Source organism: Symphalangus syndactylus, chromosome 20 (assembly GCF_028878055.3).
Source record: "Symphalangus syndactylus isolate Jambi chromosome 20, NHGRI_mSymSyn1-v2.1_pri, whole genome shotgun sequence".
Lineage (NCBI taxonomy): Eukaryota > Metazoa > Chordata > Mammalia > Primates > Hylobatidae > Symphalangus > Symphalangus syndactylus.
In genome coordinates, this window is record NC_072442.2 from 46,038,946 (window position 1) to 46,047,500 (window position 8,555).

At 47.7% G+C, this 8,555-nt stretch overlaps 1 protein-coding gene across 1 annotated transcript in view; it reads left to right on the forward strand.

Moving 5' to 3' along the window:
• The first annotated feature begins 2,721 nt into the window (after nucleotides 1-2,721).
• Nucleotides 2,722-8,555, forward strand: part of LOC129469659 (uncharacterized) — a 48,414-nt gene continuing 42,580 nt past the window's right edge. Inside the window, exon 1 of the mRNA XM_063628407.1 lies at nucleotides 2,722-2,772. The gene's annotated coding sequence lies outside the window, so the exon portion shown is untranslated. The remainder of the gene's footprint in view (nucleotides 2,773-8,555) is intronic.

Genomic DNA, 8,555 nt, shown 5'->3' on the forward strand with positions numbered 1-8,555 from the left:
GAACAGGCCCTGGGCATAGCTTCCAGAGAGCTAGCCTCCTCTCCCAGCTTTGGAGCCTTCGTAGGGTGCCCTGGCTTGACACAAATTCTTCTCACTTCCTGATTTGGAGATTTTCCCCTCCAAACTCACCTGCTTACCTCTAGTCTCCTCTCCACACGATCCTCAAGCCTTCTGGTGGATTGAATCTTCCTAAGAGATCGCATAGGTCCTGTCATTCCACTCCCAATGTCCCAGCATCTCCTGCCCTTCAATATCTCCCCCCTTTCGCTTCTTCCTTTCAACCTACAAAGGAGATCAAGCCGAGGACACCCTAAAAACAACAAACAAACAAAACCTTGCTAGTCCTGGCTTTCCCCTGCACTGTTAGCCCAGCCTCCTTTCCCCCTTCACTCCCAAACTTCTTGAAAGTCTGCTTCATCTCCCACTTGAGTGTGCTTCTTGCAGCCTGGTTTCTGCTCACCAGCCCTTCTCTCCATGAACTGCCTCCTAGTAGACGACCTCGTCTCAGTTTCTTATCTGCAGCCAGCCACAAATGTGATGCACTGAGATCCTCTGTATCAGGCTCTGGGTGGGAAGCATGGAACCTCCAGACCAGTCCCTGCCCTTAGGGAGCTTCCTTGAACAGGTAGCAACAGATGAGGACTTAAGCCACTGCAAGCGTGGCAAGAAGATGGGGAGACTGTATTGTGTCAGGTAGGATCCAGCCAGGAAAACAGAACCCATTTTGAGTGTTTTTTCTTTTTTTTAAATTTTGATAGAGGTAGGGGTCTCCCTATGTTGCCCAGGCTGATCTCGATCTCCTGGCCTCAAACGATTCTCCCACCTTGGCCTCCCAAAACACTGGGATTACAGGCATGAGCCTCTAAGCCCAGCCTCATTCTGAATTTTTATTTTTATTTTATTTATTTATTTATTTATTTTTGAGATGAAGTCTCACTCTGTCACCCAGGCTGGAGTGCAGTGGCACGATCTTGACTCACTGCAACCTCCCCCTCCCGGGTTCAAGCGATTCTCCTGTCTCAGCCTCCTGAGTAGCTGGGATTACAGGCGCCTGCCACCACACTTGGCTAATTTTTTTTGTATTTTTAGTAGAGACGGGGTTTCACCATGTTGGCCAGGCTGGTCTCGAACTCTTGACCTCGGGCGATCCACCCACCTCAGCCTCCCAAAGTGCTGGGATTACAGGTGTGAGCCACCTCGCCTGGCCTCTGAGTTTTTAAACATAGAATAAACATAGAATTGAATGCAGGAAATTGGTTACATAGGGAATGAAAGGATGGAGAAGTTCTTCAGACAATGGGAGAAGTAACCAGGAATCCAGCTGCGACCCCTGGGTTGGAGGGACCGGACTGGGGCAGTGTAATCAAAGGCTGGGACTGGGGTCACTTGGAAGAAGTTGAAACCATAGAGAAGACACAACCACTTCCACAGATACCACTAAGACTGAGAGGGATGGGGAGAAATCCCTGGATTCTCCTTTCCTTCTACCTTTGGGTTTCCTGCTAGAGCCTCTTACTGGCCTGGGAGCCTAGAGGGGTCAGTCACTTGCAATGCAGAGCAGAGCAGGTGAGGACTGGATGGGGGAGCACACAGCCCAGGACCAGCGCAGGTATGGGATGGGAGAGGATAAAGGGGGACTAACTTAGTGGAAGAGGCTCAGAGAAGGCTTCCTGAAGGGACTCAGCTGCAACCTAAAAGATGAAGGTAGTTAAAAAGGGGAAAGTATTCGCAGCAATCACCAGCGTTTTTTTTTGGCCAATCCTCTTTCCAGGGCTTCTGAGATACTGTGTTTTTTGTCTGTTTGCCTCTCCTTTTTTTTTTTTCTTTGAGACAGAGTCTCACTGCGTCGCACAGGCTGGAGTGCAGTGGTGTGATCTCAGCTCACTGCAACCTCCACCTCCCAGGTCAAGCGATTCTCCTGCCTCAGCCTCCCGAGTAGCTGGGATTACACGTGCCTGCCACCACGCCTGGCTAATTTTTGTATTTTTAGTAGAGACAGGGTTTCTTCATGTTGGCCAGGCTGATCCCGAACTCCTGACCTCAAGTGACCTGCCCGCCTTGGCCTCCCAAAGTGTTGGGATTACAGGCATTAGCACTGTGCCTGGCCTCCCTCTCCCATTCTTAAAAATTGAGACCCTCCAAGTTTCAGGCCTAAGCCCCTCATTTCTCTACACTGTCTCCCTTGGAGTCCTCATCCACTACTGTCTGTATAGAATCATTCAACAAACAGTAGTTGAGCACCTATTTGGTGCCAGGCAATTGACTTGGCCCTGGTGCCAGAGAGAGATGAATGAGTCATGAGGCGTGGCCTCAACAGGGGAGATGGACATGGTAATGATAGATGTGGAGGGTAGAAGGAATCCCTGGGTGAGGTAAGAACTCATAGAATAGATCAAAGAAGGCTTCCTGGAGGAGGTGATACTTGAATTGGTTGCTGCCAGCTACACTAGCAGTAAGCCAGGTGAATGAGGTGGGAAAAGCATTCAGGCAGAAGGAATAACATATACAAGGGCATGGAGACAAGGGACAGTCAAAGCATGTTTGAGGAACGGGGTCCGGGATGCAAGGAACGGAGAGGGAGATGCAGCTGGCCCTGCAGTCTGCAACCTGGATTGTGGAGGAGGGCCTTGTAGGCAACTCTTAGTAGACTGGGTTGGAGAAAAGACAAATAACATTGCTAGAATGGAATTTAGAAATCTTTCTCTGATTGCAGTAGTGAAGAGTGCAGGCTGCAGACCCGGAGGCCAGCTGGGGGGCTTTGCAGTGAACCAGGTGAGAAATGATGGGAACTGGACTCTCAGTGGCAGGAAGATGGGAAGCAGGAGAGATGAGCAAAATACGGAGAGAATCAGTATTGAGAAAATAAGTATGATGACAGGATGTGGACATGGGTGGGGAGGGCGAGCCTGGGATGAGGCTGCAGAGGTTGGGAGCCACGGGAGAAGAGAGGATTCTGGAAGAAGAAGAGGAGTGCTGGCTTTGGACATAGTGTATCTGGGCTGCCCTGGCTCTCTCAATTGTCCTCTCTTTGCTGTTGACTGCCAGATTAACACCTTCAGTTCTGACCGTGATCCTGGGCTCCCAACCAGAGTTTCCAGGGGCCCATAGAGTATTTCCACCTTCTAGCCATCTGGCATCTCCAGCTTTGCACTGTTCCCCAAACCTGTTCCTTGGCCACCCCTCTCTGTTAATGACCTCACCGCCAACCCTGGGAGTCTTCATCACCTGCCTCTTCTTGCTGTCTCATGCCAAGCCATGTTGATGCTCTCTCCGTGATACCTCTGTGTCTGTGGCTTCCCTTTATCTCCCCTTTCTGATGATGCCCTTGTGGTATGTCAGCCTTTCCTCTTGCTTCCTGTCATTTATATTCCAATCCTTCCTACACTGTCTGTCACTCCCTCGCCCAAAACTTTCGGTGGCTCCCCATTGCCTACTGATGAAGTACAAGCTTGTTATCTGGCTCACAAGGGCCTCACAGTCTAGCCCCAACTCACCTCTTTGGTCTAGCTTCCCTGTGGGCACCCTCTGTACTACTTACTGTTGACCCAAACCACCTGTCTGTACATCCTGACCCAAGGCTGCCCTGTGGACTGAAATGCACCCCTCCACCTCTGCCTGTCAAATCATACCCATCCATCAAGTTCCTGATGAAACGCCTCCTCTCCAAGCACCACTTAGCCAAGCTATGTATCTGCCTACCTTATCTCTCTTAACAGACAGTATGCACCTTGATGGCAGCTTGTAATCACCAAATGGTGAGTTAGTATTTAGTAAACGTATGTTGACCTGAAGTGGCTCCAAAACCATTTTTCAGATCAAGAACCTCCTGTGGGCTGGGCACAGTGGTTCACCCCTGTAATCCCAGCACTTTGGGAGGCTGAGGCGGGCAGATCACTTGAGGTCAGGAGTTCGAGACCAGTCTGGCCAACGTGGTGAAACCCCATCTCTGCTAAAAATACAAAAATTAGCCAGGCGTGGTGGCGGGCGCCTGTAATCCTAGCTACCTGGGAGGCTAAGGTGAGAGAATTGCTTGAACCTGGGAGGCAGAGGTTGCAGTGAGCCAAGACCGTGCCACTGCACTCCAGCCTGGGTGACAGAGTGAGACTCTGTCTCAAAAAATAAAAAATAAAAAAAACCCTGCTGTGGCTGCTTGTTGATCACTTCAGAAGCCTGTTCCATCTTAGTGTCTAACCTTACTCCCCCACTGTTGCCTCCAAATATGTCTCATGTTCAGTTTCAACCCTTCGGTAGAAGCGTGAAAGATATAAACATGAAAAAAGGCATTACTGCCCTCCAGAAGTATGCATTCTCCTAGGGTGGATTAGCCATGCATACTAACAGCTAATAGAATTGGTTTAAAATCGTATCTTAGCCGGGTGCAGTGGCTCATGCCTGTAATCCCAGCACTTTGGGCGGCTGAGGCAGGTGGATCACTTGAGGTCCGGAGTTGGAGACCAGCCTGGCCAACATGGTGAAACTCCATCTCTACGAAAAATACAAAATTAGCTGGGTGTGGTGGCATGCACCTGTAATCCCAGCTGCTTGGGAGACTGAGGCAGGAGAATTGCTTGAACCCAAGAGGCGGAGGTTGCAGTGAGCCAAGATCGTGCCATTGCACTCCAGCCCGGGTGACAGAGCAAGACTCTGTCTCAAAAAATAAAATAAAATCATATCTTTTGCTCAGAGGGGGATATCCAATCTCTCCTTTTTATGATCGGAACCCAGATTTTATTCATAGTGGTGACCTGCCCAGTGTGAAATGCTTCCCTGACTCTCTTACAGCTAGGGTGGTTATTTGATGTAATTCTGGCCAGTGAGATGTACATGGAAGTCTCTGGATGGAGCTTCTGGGAAAGCTGGGGGGCTGACCCAGCTGGCACAAGCCCTTTTGTCTGTTGCCCTTGGCCTTATCCCCTTTCTTTAGTCTGGAATGCACACCCAGTGCTTGCAGGTGTAGCAGCCAGCATTTGAGCATAATAATTCTATGATGGCAGAGCAGAAAGCTAGGCTCTGAGTCCCCAATAGCCTCGTGGAACCGTCATGCAGCCGGGGACTGCCCACCTCCTGGGGAATGCTGACCTTCAGCTTCTGGCATGTGATGAAGCCACTGCAGCTGGGTTTCTGTGACATGCAATACTGACTGGTACAGTTAAGAGTTGTAAAATTTAGCCAGCTTGAGAATTCCCAACAGCGAAAAGTAGCCCCAGGATGAAATTACACTGCAGCAAAAGCCTTAAATGTAATAAGTTGGCCAGGTACGGTGGCTCACACCTGTAATCCCAGCACTTTGGGAGGCCGAGGCGGGTGGATCACGAGGTCAAGAGATCGAGACCATCCTGGCCAACATGTTGAAACACCGTCTCTACTAAAAATACAAAAATTAGCTGGGTGTGGTGGTGCATGCCTGTAATCCCAGCTGCTCGGGAGGCTGAGGCAGGAGAATCACTTGAACCTGGGAGATGGAGGTTGCAGTGAGCCGAGATCACACGCTACTACACTCTAGCCGGGTGACAGAGTGAGACTCCATCTCAAAAAAAAAAAATGTAATAAGCTTATGCTTATTAGGGATTGTGTAACACATGGAAACAGTAAAGAAGGTCTGTAGCCTACATGAGTAGAGAGAGCTACTCCTGTTTTCTGAGAAAGGGAATCTCACCTGGGAAAGCTGTGGAAGGAGATAAGTGACTTCATGGGCTAGAGAGGATGCCGGAAATGTCAGTCAAGGATTACGTGACTCCTTGTGCTAATCACCAAGAAGTCTTGATCAGGACCAAGATATATTTCACCTGATTCAGATAAAGGATGCTCAAATTAGGTAGAGGGAAAACCCAGGTGTTAAGATGCAGAGATTAGAGCAGATGTCTATCTGTAGAGACGAGAATGCTTTCACGCAATCCGTGCCATCTGGACAGAGCTTTACTATAAATCACAGTTCCCCAAAGGGAGGCATGTGGTTCCCCAGGGGTGCACTAGATGATGTGTGGTGGCCCACAGCTCTAAGAAACATTGGATCTCATGCTGAGCTAGTTATTCTCTAATTCTTTTTTAGATTTGTCTATTTCTTGAATAATTGATGCATACAGTTTGTACAAATTCCAAAAGAGCATGCTTCTCCCACTTCTGGCCCCAGGCTCTTTTTTTCTTTTTCTTTTCTTTTTTTTTTTTTGATGGAGTCTTGCTCTGTTGCCCAGGCTGGAGTGCAGTGGCGTGATCTTGGCTTACTGCAACCTCTGCCTCCCGGTTCAAGTGCTTCTCCTGCCTCAGCCTCCCAAGTAGCTGAGATTACAAGCACCCACCAGCCGAGCTAATTTTTGTATTTTTAGTAGAGACGGGGTTTCACCGTGTTGGCCAGGCTGGTCTTGAACTCCTGACTTCTGGTGATCTGCCCATCTCGGCCTCCCAGAGTGCTGGGATTACAGGCGTGAGCCACTGTGCTCAGCCCCCAGGCTCTTTTGAAGCAACCATTCTCCCATCCAGGTACCAACCAGGCCTGACCCTACTTAGCTTCCAAGATCGGACGAAATCAGGCATGTTCCGGGTGGTATGGCAGTAGACGAAGCAATCATTCTTACCAGTTCCTTGTGTATTTTTCCAGATGTACTTCAGCATGTGCAAACAATACATTCCTATAGCCTCTTTCTAAAAAGTTAATGGAAGCATACTATCCACAACTGCCCTGTACCTTGCTTATCTCACTTATCAGTGGGTTCCACATTGTACATATAGAACTGCCTCCTTCTTTTATAAAGATGCATGCTATTCAACTGTATGACTGGTATATAATTTACCCAGTTCACTGTTGATAGACTTGTTTCCAACCATTTCCAACCATTATAAGAATTGTTGCAATAAATATCCTTATACGTATTTCATTTTGCATATTAGTTAATCCATGCGTTCAACAAATATTTTCTGAACACCTACTATGCACCAGGTCAGGTCTAGGCACCAGAGGCAGAGCAGTGAACACAATAGATGGAGTCCCTGCATCATGGAGCTGCCATTCTGTAGTGGAGAATAGCCATAGGATTAACTCCTAGAAGTGGGTCACACTTTCAATCCTTCTAATTAAGTCAAGTAGAAAGTCTCACTTTGGTGCCAATATGTCTTTTTGTTGGTAGAGATGGGGTTTCACCATTTTGGCCAGGCTGGTCTCGAACTCCTGACCTCAAGTGATCCACCAGCCTTGCCCTCCCAAAGTACTGGGATTACAGGCATGAGCCACCGCACCTGGCAGAGTGCCAATATGTCTTTAATGTATCTCTCTCTGACACTTACAAATTTCTTTAAGACAGAAAGTGCTGGCCTTAGGTTTAGAGTGTATGACAGGCCACAGAGCCTAGCTTGAGTTGAATAACAATGTTTGGTTGTTACTGGATTTATTTCTATATAGCAAATATTATTGATTTTCCATCTATAGTCAAAATATGAAGGTTCCCTTTAAAATACGCAGGTTCCTTTCAAAATAATTTTTTAAACTTATTTTTTTATTTTTTTTTTTGAGACAAGGTCTCTCTCTGTCACCCAGGCTGGAGTGCAGTGGCACCATCATGGCTCACTGCAGCCTCAACTTCCTGGGCTCAAACAATCCTCCCATCTCAGCCTCCCGAGTAGCTGGGACTACAGGCATACACCACCATGCCTGGCTAATTTTGTTTATTTTTTGTAGAGACAGGGTCTCACTATGTTGCCCAGGCTGGTCTCCTACAACTGGACTCAAGCAATCCTCCCACCTCAGCCTCCCAAAGTGCTGGGGTTACAGGCATGAACCACCGTGCCCAGCCTCAAAATAATTTAAGTAAAAAAAAAAAAAAATGAGTCAATATAGAGAAGAATGTTAAGTAAATTAATAACATAGGTGGAATTCAGATGTGGAAAAAATCCACAAAGGTGATAGTCAAATGAGTGAGGTTAGGAAATAATCAAATTAAACAAAGCAAGGAGAAAAGGCTAGGCTCGTTATATTGTATTTGATGTTTATTTTTGTATCCTCACTCATCTTTCAGGTTGAAACGTTCTCACCTCCATAATTCTTCCTAGGCAGCTGATTTGCTTATCATTTATTATTGTTTACTACTTGTTTGATGATTCTTATGCTTAGATTTCCTGGAGTTCCTGGTCATGAAAATTTTGCTTTGTGGGTTTTTTGTTTTTTGTTTTTTTTTAGATGGAGTCTTGCTCTGTCACCAGGCTGGAGTGCACTGGAGTGATCTCGGCTCACCACAATCTCTGCCTCCCAGGTTCAAGCGATTCTCCTGCCTGAGCCTCCCGAGTAGCTGGGATTGCAGGTGCGCGCCACCAAGCCTTGCTAATTTTTGTATTTTTGGTAGAGATGGGGTTTCACCATGTTGACCAGGCTAGTCTCGAACTCCTAACCTTGTGATCCGCTCGCCTTGGCCTCCCAAAGTGTTGGGATTACAGGCATGAGCCACCGCGCCGGGCGCTTTGTTTTGCTTTCAGAACTGTCACCAATTTGCATTCTCTTAGAAGATCTCTTTGAATCCCCCAAAGGCCCCGCTCTCTTTGTCACTGCTGGCTCTGGAGGGGGTTGGAGA